This window comes from Tiliqua scincoides, chromosome 8 (assembly GCF_035046505.1).
Source record: "Tiliqua scincoides isolate rTilSci1 chromosome 8, rTilSci1.hap2, whole genome shotgun sequence".
Classification (NCBI taxonomy): Eukaryota; Metazoa; Chordata; class Lepidosauria; order Squamata; family Scincidae; genus Tiliqua; species Tiliqua scincoides.
In genome coordinates this window covers 53,632,796-53,648,005 of record NC_089828.1, presented here as the reverse complement: position 1 = coordinate 53,648,005, position 15,210 = coordinate 53,632,796, and the positions used below count along the sequence as shown (strand labels likewise).

Sequence of the window (15,210 nt, the reverse complement as noted above, 5' to 3'; positions counted from 1 at the left end):
GCACCTTTTCCATTTCCACTACTTCCTTTTGGAGATGTGGCAACCAGAACTGGACTCCAGGTGTGGCCTTACCATCGATTTGTACAACAGCATTATAATATTAGCCGTTTTGTTCTCAATACCTTTTCTAATGATCCCAAGCATAGAATTGGCCTTCTTTACTGCCGCCGCACATTGGGTCAACACTTTCATTGACCTGTCCACCACCACCCCAAGATCTCTCTCCTGATCTGTCACAGACAGCTCAGAACCCATCAGCCTATATGTGAAGTTTTGATTTTTTGCCCCAATGTGCATGACCTTACACTTACTGATATTGAAACGCATCTGCCATTTTGCTGCCCATTCTGCCAATCTGGAGAGATCCTTCTGGAGCTCCTCACAATCACTTCTGGTCTTCACCAATCAGAAAAGTTTGGTGTCTCTGCAAACTTATCCACCTCACTGCCCAACCCTGTCTCCAGGGTTGAGGCTTATTCCCCCCCCCCCAATGGCTTCAAAGGGGTGGGGAAGGGGCCCTTTGCACACCATGGTGAGGCTCCCTGCAAGACTTACTTGTAGTCAATGGGGCTTACTCCCAGCAAAGTGTGCATAGGATTGCAGCTGAAGAGCCCAATCCTAGGCACGTCTACTCAGAAGCAAGTGCCATTGTAGTCAATGGGGCTTACTCCCAGGAAAGTGTGCATAGGATTGCAGCCATAGAGCCCAATCTAGGCATGTCTACTCAGAAGTAAGTGCCACTGTAGTCAATGGGGCTTACTCCTAGCAAAGTGCGCATAGGATTGCAGTCTAATCTATGCGTGTCTACTCAGAAGCAAGTGCGATTGTAGTCAACGGGGCCTACTCCCAGGTGAGCGGCTTGCACTGCAGCCTCTTAGTCGTGCATGCGGAGCAGCTGTGATTGCACAGTGCATGGCTCTGAATGGAGGAGGCGTGCCCTGGCCCGCGCATGCGCACGCCCGTCCGCTCCTTCCTTTGCCCTCTGACTCAGACAAGTCAAAGCCGACGGGAGGAAGGGGCGCGGCCTCCAGACTTCTCGCGCGAGGTGGGCGGGGCTAGCGGAATGCTGGGCTGTGGGCGGGGCGGGCGGGCGATGGGCGGGGCGAGCGGAACGTTGAGCGCGGCTGTGGGCGGGGCGAGTGGAACGTTGTGTATATCGGTCGGATGTCTGAGCGTCCCGCAAGGCCCGGCCGGGCAGCACGTGGGGGACGAGCGCGCGGCCCGCGGCGGGTGGAGGGGCGGGGCACGGGGCTGGGCGGCGCGGCGGGCACGGCCGAGGCGAGCCGGCAGCACCGCGCGGGGCGTGAGTATTGCCTGGCTTTGCTTAATTAGTGGGTGGCGCTTCCTGCGGCTGGGAAGGGGCTCCCTGGCGAAGGGCCTGGGGGTCCCTCGGGGGCTCCCACCCCGGGGCGCACGCTGGACCTCTGGGGCGCTTGGAGGAGGGCGGCTCTGCAGTGGGGCTGACTAAGCAGGCGGAGCTGGGGCTGCGAGACCCCCAGCCACTGCCGGGCTCTGGTCAGTGGGGGGAGCAGCAGGCCGGGGGTCGCTGCATGCACTGCAGAGACCCGGCTCCTGCGAGGAGTGTGATGGGGCAGGGGGCCTGCAAGTGGGGGAAGCACTGGAACCACAGGGTCGAATGGGAGCCTGTGGGGGGAAGCACTGGGTTTGCTCCCCTAATGGGGAATCTTCTCTCTCTCTCTCACACACACACACCCCAGTGGGTGAAATGGGACCCACTCAGTGGGTTTCCTCCCCTGATAGGGACCTACATGCATGCACAACCACTGGGTTGTCTGGGAGAACCACTGGGACCCAGTGGGTGAAACTGGTTTCTTCCTCGAATGGAGAACCTATATGTGTGCCGAACCACTGGGTTAAACTGGTTTCCTCCCCCAATGGAGAATCCACTCACTCACTCGCGCACGTGGTTGCCAACCTATTAATGTTGGCCGGTGCGCTGGTGTACACATTTGGCCCTGTTGCGTCTCTGCAGCGTTGGGCAGAAATGGCTTCAACTTGCCCCAGCCTGTCCTGCTCCCTTTGGGGGCATGACTTGATCTATAGAGTGCTGTACGTGTTGCGGATCAGGATCCCCACCGTGGGCTCTCTGCACCTGCTGGCTCCTGCATGTGGTCCCAGAAGACAGGAGGAGTAGGCCAGGCAGTGATTTTTTCCTACACAGTGGCACCTTCCACCAAGGCTGCTTGCCCCGTCCTGCTTCTCTGTCCTCCTAGCTGTGGGTCAGGTCTGAGATTGCTAAGGGGGTGCTAAGGACACTGCTTTTTAGGAAGAGAGGTCAAGAGCACTCCCTCCTGACTGTGTTCTACTGCTCCACCTTTAACCTAGCTGTGCTCTCAGCAGCAGCGTCCTTGGGTCTCCCCTTTTGAAGACTTCCTTCCCACGTGCTCGGTTGCATCGCTTACTCTTCTCCGCCTCTGCTTCCTTGCCCTTCTGGGTTAACAGTCCTCTTGCAACTTTTTTTGGGTGGGAGAAGAGTGCCAAAGCCCCACTTTTCAGGTTTTTCTACCCGTGAGATCCTGTTGCTTCTCAGTGTCCATTTCTTTACAGCTTATTTATCCTGATAGTGCCCTCCAAGACTCTTAGGGTGGCATGTATGGTCATCCCAGGCTTTCATCCTTGCAGTGAGCTTCCAGGGAACTAGTAGAGGAAGCTAATTACCAGTCTGGAGGAACATGTGTCAGGTCCACCTGGAGGCTGGCAACTTGGCCTCCCCTCTAGGCTGGTGTTGGCAAAATTGTTCTGAAGTGTTTGGGTGACTGTGACTATTTGTAATTCTGCCTCCTAGGAAGTCTTGTAGATCACAGTAGACACATACGTATAGCATTTTCTCTCCCCTTGTATTGGTGTGGCATAAAGATTTAAGAGGATGTGTTATGAGCCTGTTCAGATCTGTGTGCCCTTTGTCAAGTCTCTGTTTCACCTCCCTCTTTATAGTTTGGAGCTGCTTTGAATATAGCAAAAGGAGGATATGAATATTCTAACCAATTATGGGGTTGATAGTAGCCTACCTTACAAGGCTGCTGTGTTACTGAAGCATTGGGGGAGGGGGAAATCCTATTTTTAAAAAAACCCAGCTGGTGCTATTTGAGTTTCTAATAGTTTCATCCTAGCCTTAGTTCAAGAGGTTCAAGGTGGGTGATTTATAGCCACTTTGAATGCTGGGAGGGAGATAACATGGTATAAATTCGTGAATAAATAAATATTTAGTCATTCTTCCCCTGCCCCATTTTGATCAACCTTCATGTGAGGTTGGTTAGGGTGAAACTTGGAGACTGATCCAAGGGAACTTTGTAGCCAAATAGGGATTTGAACCTGGGTCTTCCTGTTTTTGGTCTGACACTCTAACTGCTACACCACATTGTGTTCAGTGATGCGGTTGTGGTGATGGTTCTTTTATGGGGAGGGGATGGCTAGCACTGTGGGACTTGATGCAATATGGTGGATTAGGTTTAGATGGAGAGAAATCAGATTTAAAAACAAGACATACACCAACTTCAGCCTTGTACTAGGAGAAGCAATACTTTGAAACTTACAATACACTGAAATAACAGATGCTCCCCTGCATTTTAAAACCTCCTGACCTGCAGGTCCCTGACCCAAGCAAATTACTCTGAATAAATCAGGCTTGGGTGTGTTCATTGCTTGCATTCATTCCAGCCACCTTGTTTGTGCTAATTTCTCTAGATTAATTGCCACACCTTGGTTCTGTTCTTTCTACTAATGTAGACCAGAATGGCCTCTTTAGATTTCTCCCCCACCCCCAAATGCATTGACATTCTTTCTTCTGGAAAAGAGCCATCTTGTTTGAAAATGCAACACAGAAGGAAGGAGCAATAAATCTTACGTACCTTTATTTGAGTGCAACAGATTTGGGAATGTCAATACTGTTTCACAAGAGAGAAGCATTTGAGGAGGAGGAGGAGGGAGAGGACACCTTGTGAACAAGAACAAAGTTTAGATTTCCTGATTGGCTGAGGGCATGTGTCTGGCCATCACCTCCAATAACTTAGAGGGCACTCTGGACATGCCCCCTACAACCTTTGCACATGGGTAGCTTTAGTCGGGGACCTTGAACTTTCTTAAGGCAAGGTCAAGCCACCCTGTCTGCTTTCTCTTTTCAAGCTTGCTTCTGCCCAGTGTGAACAAGGAGCAGGCCTGGTTAACTGACTCGTAAACTCTCTTTTAAAGGGATTACACTGCACCGGCTCTCTGGCGCAAGTCCCTACTAGAGGTCACCCTTGCCGCACCTCTCTCTAGCAGGGCTGGTGTTGAATGGTAACTTGAGAAATGTCACTCACTCCGGCCTCATCTATACCCTCCTCTAGTTTTCTCATTGGTTCCGTGTGCTTTCTTCATCACCTCATGCGCCGTCCAGAGGCAAGGCGTTTTGGAGAACAAGCCCTTCCTTAATAGAATAAACTTGTCCTTGATGTGTCAATAGAAAAGGCATCCCCCACCATGTTTGGGAACCACATTCCCAAAGAGCAATTCTGTTGTGCTGGATTTGAGTGGGGCATTTGCCATGTGGCAAATGTTGACCGTGTGGCTGTTCTTAACACAGCGGAGAGCCGATCACCTTAAGGTTAGCGTTTGTTTCTGTCATGTAGCTAGAAAACTGTGCTATGGGAGCAGGGTGATCATTCCAAAACATAAGCACAGGTAGCTGAATATGTTTAAAGTTCTTGGATTTAATCCTGTTACTCAGTGGTTCTTAGTCATTTTTTGAATGACTGCTTCCTTGAGCCATTGGCCACGGCTCCCCGTTAGGGCTATAATCCTATATATTGTGTAGGAGTGGTGGTTTTTTGTGAGGATTCCCTGGCTTCCCTGTCTGGTTCCCACGGCTCATAGTTTGGAAACCACTGATGTTACTCCTTGGCAAGTAATTGAATAGAATATTGCCTGCTTGCTTTTTTAAACACAGCAGATCAGAGAATGAGATGCTGTGAATTTTTTTAATGAAAGCTGAAAATCCTTTGGGTGGTGGTGGTGGAATATTCTTGGAGATCTGGCTTCTCTGAGGCTATGGTTGCAAGTGTACTTGTAGCTTGGACATAACAAAAGCTATAGGCCTCGACTTGGTGCAGAAGGCTATTGATGATAGACTATTACCAAGAAACAGTACTTTGAGTTTTCATAATACTTCAGTTTGTTATGATCTGGAAGTTTTTAATGTGTGTGAGCCAGATCACATGCAACAGCCCTGCAAGATAGGCCAGCATTGTCCTTGTATGGCAGGGCTGCAAGAAAGGCAGCTTGCCTATACCCCAGCAAGCTGGTGGCAGGAGAAAGATTTTAATTGGACTCTTCCTGGCTCCACAGTTCACACTTGGACAGCTACTGTAGCTTAATTTTTTGTTACAGTTGCCTTCAGCTTATAGCATTGAGAACATGAATCTTGATGGGTCAGGCTTATGTAGTCCCACAGAACTAGAGGAGGTTGTGAAGGCAACAATCTTTTTCTACTGTTTTTCCTCCAGCCCGGGAGGGAGCTATTCAAAGATATGGTTCCACTTAACCATCATGGCCGATAGCCATTGATAAACCTCTCTTCCATGAATGAGTCATTCAGTATATTCTGCACAGAGTGAAGGCCTTATTTTCTTTTTTCCAAAATCTCCTGGCAATCAAATTCTTTTGTAGTAGTAGGAAAAAGGGAGAAATAGTTTTCCACATTTTATAAACCTCAGTTTTCTTTTCCTCCTCCCCAACCTGTGACCCTTTACTGATTTTTTAAATTTCATTTTTCGTTTCACTATTTGCATCCTTCTCTTGGTAGTGTCCTTTTCAAAGAACTGGTCAGTCTATACCTGTTTAATGTCAGCATTGCAGTGACCGTCGATGCTTAAAGACCACTTGCTGGTCCTGTGGCACCTTGCTAATTTGGAGTAAATTTTGTGTTTTTAGCCTGTGGTCTGCTTCTTGCCAAGGACCTGGGGCAGATCATGTTAACACCATACATATATCTTACCTGTTAAAACGGAATATGCAACCTTGCAAATACTGGAGCATCTTCACACCGCCTTGTGCTTGGCCACTGAAGGAGATCCAAGTAATCATTAATAAAATAAACTTGCATTGTTTTAGAAGATGGTGTGAGTCTTAACTTTTTGCAAATCTATCCGGGAAAGTAATTGCCTGGTTGAAAGGAAGCAACAAATTATGTCACCCTATGTGTCAGTCCTAACTTGGTGCATGCTGTTAGTGTGATAAGACATGGGGGTAGAGGTGGTCTTGGGTATTCTAGGCTCAAGCGCTGGCAGGTATATGGGTAAAAAACCAGTGCCTGGCACATGCTAAGAACCTGGTGTATGTTCTTGTGTGATGCTTTACAATTGCAAAGCCCAGTTTCTGCTTTGTGATGTAGCCTTCTACTGTGCCCATTTTACAGATGGGGAAAATTGAGTGGGGTGTGTACGTTAAGCTAGCATCTCTTTAAATTGGCTACATCTTTTAGTGCTACCTCAGAATTGTGGCAAACTGCTTTGAGGTAACTCACTGTTAGAAAGAGCTATATACTGTACTACTTTTCAACAACATATTACTTTACTCAGTGTTTGGGGAGTATTGAATGGTAATCTGCTATGCCACTTATGCTTACGTTGCCATCTTTATTCTAGTGAGGGTTTAGGACAGGCCCCCACAAGCTGTCATTGTCCCAGGCTAATTTCTGTTCACATGGTACAACGCAAGAGTTTTGACTAAAACAAATTGTAATTACAACTCGCTGGTTGAGGTCTTGTGTCTATTTCTGAAGTTTGCAGCCTCTATGGGTCTGGTGAGGTCTTGTCTTGTTCTTTGTTGACCATCATAAATGATTGTATTTCATTTTACAGATTGGGGGTCTGAGGATAAAATTGATCAGTGGGGCCTAAGGCTGCCATACAGTGAACACACAATTGCCCTGTGATTTGAACATCCTCTTGACCATAAGGTTCAAGGTGAGCCTTGGGATGCCAGAAGCTTCCTAGCTTTTAAGCAGCAAGCGTGTCTTCTGCAAATGACCGTAATGGAACATTCCACTGATTGGAATATACTCTGACTATGTTCAGTAGCAGCCCAAAGTTAACAGACTACAGCATTCTGAATTCCCACTGCCTCAAAGTTGTCTGGGTGAAGGCTTGCAGAGCTTTGTGATCTGATCCGAAAGCCCTCTGCGACACTTAGGGGCCTTGTATTGGCACAGAAGGCCTTGCAAACAAGTCCCAGGCAGCATGAAATAAATACAGGGGCCCTATGACATCTGAGCAGATCAGCCAGTGGCCCAGCAGACTTGACTAGCTCGTGATTTCCCTCTCTGAAGTTGTGAGAGGGAGAGCACTTGATGTCATGAGACCTTGGTTCTGAAGAACAGCCTGGAGGTAAGGTCCAATGCTGGTATGTTCTTGCATCCAAAGAAGTAGATCCAGCTAGGATTCTGCTGGCCCTGTCCTGTGTTTCGGTCACTTACCTGTGCATGTAGCTTGGCTAGTGATAGCAAAGGCCATCTGCTTGGAAGGAGTGCCTCACCCTTCTTTGAGGTGGAAACTATGTACAAACAAAATTGATGAACTGCTTCAAGAAGTAAATTCTGATAGGCCAAACCACTCCCTGGGCTGGCAATGCCAGGATCTCCTCTTTTATAAGGGAAGTGTGGGCTGGGCTTCAATGCAAAGGAGGAGGCTATAGGTTTTACCATCTAAAATGCTTTCTCTGTGTATGAATGGCTTTCTTTTAAGGAGCGCCATTGGAGCGCTTGGATCCTGCCCCAAGGAACTTGCAGTCTAGAAACTGACTAGCAACAGGCAGGCATGGGGCTTGCCATTGTCTCCCTGCTTTGTGTACCAAGGTTCGGAATACCTGAAGTCAACTTCTGTACCAAGGTAATTCTGCGGTGAGGAAAGCAGGACTTGGTTGCAAATCTTGCATGAATGCCTCTTTCTTGGCAGGATCTGCTGAATCAACATGGCAGAGAACTACTTAAGGTGCTGAATTCCACCCTTTGACTGGGACATCTTAACAGTTCCTCTGGTGTATGCAATTTTGCCCTTCTAAGCTCTGCAAACTTCCAAGCATCCTTTGCAACAATAGAATCAGAGTTAGAAGGTAGCAATAAGGTCATCAACCCCCTGTCTGTAGCAGAAAATCACTCTAGAATATCTCCAGCTGGTGCCTATGCTTGAATATCTCCAATGAGAGAGAACCCACCTCCTCTCTTGGCAATCTGTTCCACTGCCAATCTCCCTTGCCATCAAGAATTTCTTCCTCGTATCCATCCATAAGAACAGCTCCGCTGGATCAGGCCATAAGCCCTTCTAGTCCAGCTTCTTGTATCTCACAGTGGCCCACCAATGCCCCAGGGAGCACACAAGACAACAAGAGACTTTTTTTTATTTGTTCATTTTTATACCGCCCTTCCTCCAAAGAGCTCAGGGCGGTTTACACAGCTGCTCCTCCCCTCCTTCTTGTCCTCACAACAACCCTGTGAGGTAGGTGAGGCTGAGAGAAAGTGACTGGCCCAAGGTCACCCAGGAAGCTTGCATCCTGGTGCCCTCCCTTGCATCTGGAGTTCTGACATAGCCCATTTCTAAAATCAGGAGGTTGCATATACACATCATGGCTTGTAACCCGTGATGGACTTTTCCTCCAGGAGATCCAGAATCTCCTTACTTGCAATTTGTACCCATTTTGATGCTTTGCTTGTCTAAAGGGCACTGGTTCTAGGTGTTACTTTTTGCTGCATTGGAGTTTAGCTAATATCATGCGCAGGAAGCCAAAATGAAGTTGGGCAGGTGAAAAATGATTGTGAGCCAAGAGAGCTGGAGCTGGTTCTCTTTCAGCATGATTGCAGTTCTTGGACCTTTAGTCCTGGAAGTACCCTAATTGTTGCTGTGGAGTGAAAATACAAAATGTTGTTGAAGAAAACCTGGTGTGATTTCACTCACCTGTGTTTGCAGTAACGGCCCTTGCTGATATAATACTGGGATGAGTAAGCTATAATAAAGTTGTAATTTTAAAAGATAAGGTGGCAGTAGTGTGCCATCATGTACTGTGGGTTTTACAAAGAATGAGAGCACAGGTCCCTGTAGTGGGTGGCTTAAGAGCTAGAACAGGGTGTCAAGCATAAGGCCTGTGGGCCAAACATGGCCCCCAGAAGCAATTTATCTGGCTCTGTTATAATTGGGCTCTTGTATCTTGGAACTATATACATGATTTGCCCACTTTCTCTTCTGTCGCTTGGAGTGAATGAGTTTGTATGAGAACAGAGTGCTTATTTCTGGCCATTAATGATGTCACTTTCTGCTGAATGATGTCACTTCCAGCCCTCAGCAGGCACCCTGCCTGCTAACTTGCATGGTCCTCTGCGTGAAACTAGTTTGATGCCCCTGAGCTAGAAGGTTTGACCTGAGGAAGGAAAGGGAAATGGGGGAAGAATACTCAATTGCTGTTGACCCCCCCCCCCCAATAAGCAGTGCTGTCTGTAATACCCCAAGGGGATTACTACTAGGGTTCTTGGAACTGTACGTTTTATCCTTCAGTTGAAAAATGTCCTAGAGAAAGAATAAAGTGTCTGCTGAATGGTGAATACGGTATCTCCAGATCTGAACTGCTGCATCCACACAGCACAACTATTGCATCAGATGAAAGCATTGCCCGTACTAGGGTCATTTGGGACCTGGCACCTTGAAGTTCCATATTTTTCCCCATTCACTTTCATTGGGGTTCAGTGGAGAATTCTTATACTGAAACTTTTAAAGTTTTTTAAGATGGGGGTTGAAACCTTTCAAAGCCCCAACTTCTCTAGGCAACTTCCTGTGGTACGTTGTGTGAAGAAGGGAAGACAGAATGAATAGGAGGATGAGACACCTTTTTGCTCAGTGTCCTGGGTTTCCTGCCTTAAAAGTTCCATTGTGATGACCCTGTTTCTCTGCGGAAACTATTAAAGAGTTGTTGCTGTGGTGTTAGCTTTCTTTTCCTTCGGCTAATACTACTGCACAAAATTATCTGGGTTTTTTTGGCAAGTGTTGTTCGTTACCCACAAGCCTGCATACTTCTCATCAGCAAAATATTTTACGAAGATCTCTTCCTGTAGAGGCAGGCAGAAGGTAGATCCGGATCTACTGGGAGATGTCTGGGTGACTTGGAGTTGATTGCCAAGGCTGGTTGTCTCCCAATGGAAGAACAGTAAATAAAAATATCAAACTTTTAAAAAAATTGTATTGCGTCTGAGCTTGTGCTTCTCTCACAGCCTTAACGTTCTTCATCTGTAAAACAGGACTGTCAATCTGATTATTTTGATGAGGCCTCTGTGCACCTCTGCTGGCTGGTTTGAGAGTCAGGGCACAATCCTAATCAGGTCTACTCAGAAGTCCTACTTTGTTCAGTGGGGCTTACTCTCAGGAAAGTGTGGTTAGGATTGCAGCCTTAGTTGTTGGAATCTCTACTCCGCAGTCACTTAAATTCTAGATTTGTACTTGCTTATTACTCTCATAAATCTTTTAGTCTTGAGGGTGCTCCTAGTCTCTAGCACAGCGCGGACAGATGCATGAGAGCATACCTGCCGGGAAATGTATTTGCATCCCGGTCCTGAGACGGTTATGAGCAAGTCAAAACAAGATGACCCTCTTTCTGTCTTCCCCGCTTCATGGGAAGGGTGCAGGAACGGATGTCTAGGCTTGTGGATGATCCCAGATCTCTTGGAAGCAGCTCCCTTGCATTATAAAAAAACCATGTGGCAAACCTGACATTGCTCCTACACCACTTAGTGTGGACACAATCACAAAGTTTAGCTAAATTATGTCTTTACACTTTTATCTGCTTGCAAGACACTTTTATAAATACCTACAATTTTCTGGTGTTGGGGGGTGCTCTCAAAGAAGAGGTATTCTTCCTACTCTCTTGTAGGAGGAATGCCTCTTCTAAGCTGACATCTCCTGTAGAACACATCTTAAAAATACAACTTGGCAACTTATTGCTTTAAACCTAGCGTTGACTTGTATGTGCCTTTAATTTATTTTTATGTGTTTATATGTGCATTTATTTTTTATGGGAGCAGCCATGGCAATATGCAGTTCACTGAAGACGGAAGGAGTTGTCTGTGTACAGGAGAATGCTTCCTGGTCTTGTGGTAGAGTTTGAGAGACATCTACATACAGACTTGTTGTCCCCCAATCACCTCTTCCCTGCTCCCAAGAGTTCCTACTGCCAGAAGCTGAAATGCCAGGTTTCTCTGCCTTGATAGTGGCCATGAATCAACCCTCTTACTTAATGATAAGAGATGAAATAGGCCTGCTTTGAAATGTCTCCAGGAAGCAACCTTGCAAAGAAGCTCACTCAATGTATGAGCTGGTCTGCCTCCAGGTTGCCTCTGCTAGACCTGGCACAGGGGTGTTGGAAGAGCCTTCTCTGCCTGGTGACATTAGTGTGTGACCTCTGGCTCTCACTCTTAACTATGGCATCTGATTTTTAGCTGTTCTTGTGTTTCTGCAAACTGGCCATTTCCATGAAAGTGTGTTATGTCTAACAAGGACAAACCCTTCCAGGTAGTTGCCTGAAGGGGGTCCTAGGAAGTCCTTGACTATATATTTACCTCCATGGGCTGAAACCTGGAGAGAAGGGTACTTCTTAAGCAAGCAGAGACCAGGTTGGTAGCTGGAGCACCGCCAGCCTCTGCATATGTGGCAGGAAATTTGTTTGGCACAAAGTAGGTGGAACTTGTACAACATCCGCATGACCGGGTGGTGGGCCAATTTATGCTGCAGGTAGAGGTGTTATAGTTGGCTGTGGCTGTAGCTGAATTCCTAACCCCCATACCAGTTTCATGTGGCTTCTGCCACTTTGTGGGTGGCATACTGCAGGAAGTGACAATGGCCCCAGCTTAGATGGTTTTAAAGTTCAATTATGCCTGCACGAGGGAGGAGAGGTCTATTTATGGCTGCCATCTGTGCCAGCTGAAGGGAGCCTCCAGGTTGGGGACAGTCCACCTCCTGAATACTAGGCTCAGAAGACAAATAACTGGGGAGGACTGTCTTCTTCAAGCTCTGCTTCTGGCAATATCAGACTAGCTGCTGGGGGAACCAGGATGCTGGGCTAGGTGTCCCCTTGATCTGATAAGGGCAGGTGTTTGTGTAATTCCTCCACCCAGCTCCAGTTGCCATAAATGACGGAAGCCAATTTTTGAGACTCCAGTGTTGGGATGTGCAGGTACCTTTTTTAACTTCACAAGCGGCATTAACAGTGTAAATTGTACAGTTCTTGTTCCTGAGTGTCGTAGACCTGGGTCTCACTCCCAGGGTTCTGGGTGCTCAGAGTTGTTGGTTCTGAACCCTAGAGCCCTCAAAGATCCCTGTTCGGTAGTACTGCCACCATCCTGTAAGAGCCAGTGCCTCAGTCCAGGGACACCGAGACCCTCTAGGCTTAACTATATCCCTTGCAGGCACTGAGCACTTTCTTTACTTAAAGTCTCAGTCCTCAAGTTTCTAGTCCACAATGAGGATTTTTGGTAGCTTGCTGAACGGCTAGGCAGGATTCTGAACCTTTGTCCCCAACAGACAATGAACCAACATGGTAAAAAGATTTTTTACTTTATTAAATACGTAGGGTTACAAAAATTACAAAAAGGCAGCAAATGCTAGAGGCATAAAAAACTTCTAGGAAACATATCAGCATAAAACAACGAAGCTAACTTGCTAACTCTATTATTCTCTAACCCTCACCTGGGTCAGCTTCTTTTGTAGATCCTCAGGCCAGTTACCTATGGCCGTATGGTCCTGGCGGGCAGGATGTGCACCCACCACCTCTCACCAAGAGACAAGGAACCAAGACCCTGTCCTCCAGAAGTGGGGCTGGAAGCTCCCCTCTCAGCTCTTCTCTTCCCCCTGGAGATCTACAGCTGCATTCCATCCTTGATGGGCGTCTTTCTGGCTGCCTAGGTGCTACATAATCACCTTCCATTGAGTTGTAAATCCTAGCAGCTAGGAAATGCTAGCCACTTCTGGGTTACTGTTTTAGCTTTGTTCAGGCCTTGCAATGCTACTAGGCCTGAACTGTACATATCCATGACACTGAGGACCATCAAGTCTTCCTGTTTTATAAAATCTCCCTGCATATTTGTTCCATCCAAAGCTGGTCCCAGAGGTAGCTCGCATTGAGCAGCTCTGTGTTCAGGAGCAGTCATCAATCAGCAAAGCCCAGGCACTGCCTTAGAAGCAGAGTCCCCTTGAAAGGAGAGTGTTTTCCCTGGCACCAGCAGGAGAAAGTAGCCTGGCGCTTGATCTGTTTGCTTTGTGTGTATGTGTGTCTCTGGATAGCCTTTCCTTCCAGCCCCACAAGTGCAGACAGGGTCAAAGAGAAATCTAAACTTTCTTGAGCATGTTCTGGCAGTCTTAGTGGAACATTGGCTTGCCTTTGTTGATCAAATTATATTAGTCACCCTGATCTTTATCAGACTTCAGGGTCTTAAAGAACTTGTATTTAAAAGGCCACCTGACTGTGACATCAGTATTGTGGTATACTTGTGTCCATGCAGTTCACTTTAGAACCTAAGAGCAGCCCTTCTGGATCAAACCAGAGACCCGTCTAGTTCAGTGTCCTTTTCCTATCATGTCCCATTAGTTGCCTTCAGGCTGCTCTAGTAGTAGAGGATGAAATTAACTCCCATCAGTTGCTTTGCTGGCTTTAAAAGAGGAGCAGATCAAGTTGCCGTCACCAGATCTTGAGGCAGGGAGTTCCATAAGTTAATGATCCATTGCAAAGAAGTCTTGTTTGTGTTGGTCTGCCTTGGACCTCCTGTCTTCTGAGCTTGCATTGAATTTGCATGTCGGTGCGCAAGCGTGTTTCTGCCTGCTACAATGCAGAGGTGACTTTCTGCCCAAAGTAGGTGGTCTCTGTTGGATAGTGTAGATCAGGGGTGGCTGGTTGGCAACCTTCAGTCTTGAAAGACTATGGTATAAGCCTACAGCACCCAGTATTCCCAGACGGTCTCCCATCCAAGTACTAACCAGGCCTGACCCTGCTTAGCTTCTGAGATCAGACAAGATCGGGCATATGCAGGGTAACAGTTGCTGCTAACCTTCCAACTTTAGGGCTCCTGGACCTTTAACAATTGTGTAGAGGAGGGAATTTCAGTACTTGCAAGGCTGCTGAGATTTCCTCTGCGCAATGGTTAAAGGTCCAGGAGCCCTAAAGTTGAAAGGTTGGCCACCCCATTGCACCAAAATTGAATTGAAATCCTTGTTTCTCCCTGTCCTCATTCCCTCTTGCAAGATGTGGTTTTGTCATGCATCAAGCCCTGGATCCCTTTCCAGCCATTCTTGCTTTTGCGTCTGTAACCAGTTTCATCCTGTACCTTTTCTTGCACCTTCACTTCATGCACCGTCGCCTCTTCTGGGTCCTCGCCTGGTCTCATTTCCAAATGCTTTTCTTAAGCGATTAAACTCTTGGTCCTTGGACAGGGAAGTTAGAGTTTCAGTAACTGCCTGGCTGTGAAGCAAATAGTACGGACTTGGGCTGGTGGTTGATTTTTGGGTGACCTACCTTGTTGGGTTGTTGTGAGTATGAAATGACAGAGGAGGATGCTAGCCTCCTGCTTGAGCTCGTGGGGATGAGGATTAAAAAGTGGGTTTGGATTCTGTAAAGGTAGGAGGTGTGCATCTCTTCCCCTCACCTATCTCTCTCATAGTCTTGATATCTCTGTGCTGATGACCAGTGGTTTAGAGGACATAAGCGGACAGAAGGCAGATTAGGATCTAGTGAACAGTGGCTGGCAGTGGATCGGTGGTTCCCAGCCTTTTGGAGCCCATGGACTACAGAGTCAACAATTTGAATCGTTGTGGACCATGTACCCCCATCCCTGCACATTAAAATACAACTAAATTTGGTAGTCCATGGGGGAGCACACAGAGAGACGCTGGTGTGGCTCATAGGATGTAATTGGCAACTGGCCCCTACCCTGAACCACCATTTTTGGTCTGGCTCTGCCCCAGCTGCTGTTTTGCTTATTCTTGGTGGACTGAGGAGGCGGCCCAAGGAAAATCCCCCAAGTTGGCCCATCCCTCTGCAGATTCTGCCTACACAGCTCACCTTGGACTGAAAGCAGCCTGGTGGGGTTCTTAAATGGAGTTCCTGGAACTGGGGGAAGACCAAAGGCCTGCTTTTGCCCTGCAGTCTCTGATTTTGGCAAGTTGCCATTCCCCTTGGGCACACTGCCTA

At 47.4% G+C, this 15,210-nt stretch overlaps 1 protein-coding gene and 1 pseudogene across 1 annotated transcript in view; one reads left to right on the top strand and one right to left on the bottom strand.

The window, feature by feature from the left end:
• The first annotated feature begins 1,232 nt into the window (after window positions 1-1,232).
• Window positions 1,233-15,210, top strand: part of AKAP1 (A-kinase anchoring protein 1) — a 51,870-nt gene continuing 37,892 nt past the window's right edge. Inside the window, exon 1 of the mRNA XM_066635646.1 lies at window positions 1,233-1,303. The gene's annotated coding sequence lies outside the window, so the exon portion shown is untranslated. The remainder of the gene's footprint in view (window positions 1,304-15,210) is intronic.
• Window positions 13,952-14,071, bottom strand: LOC136659775 (5S ribosomal RNA; annotated as a pseudogene).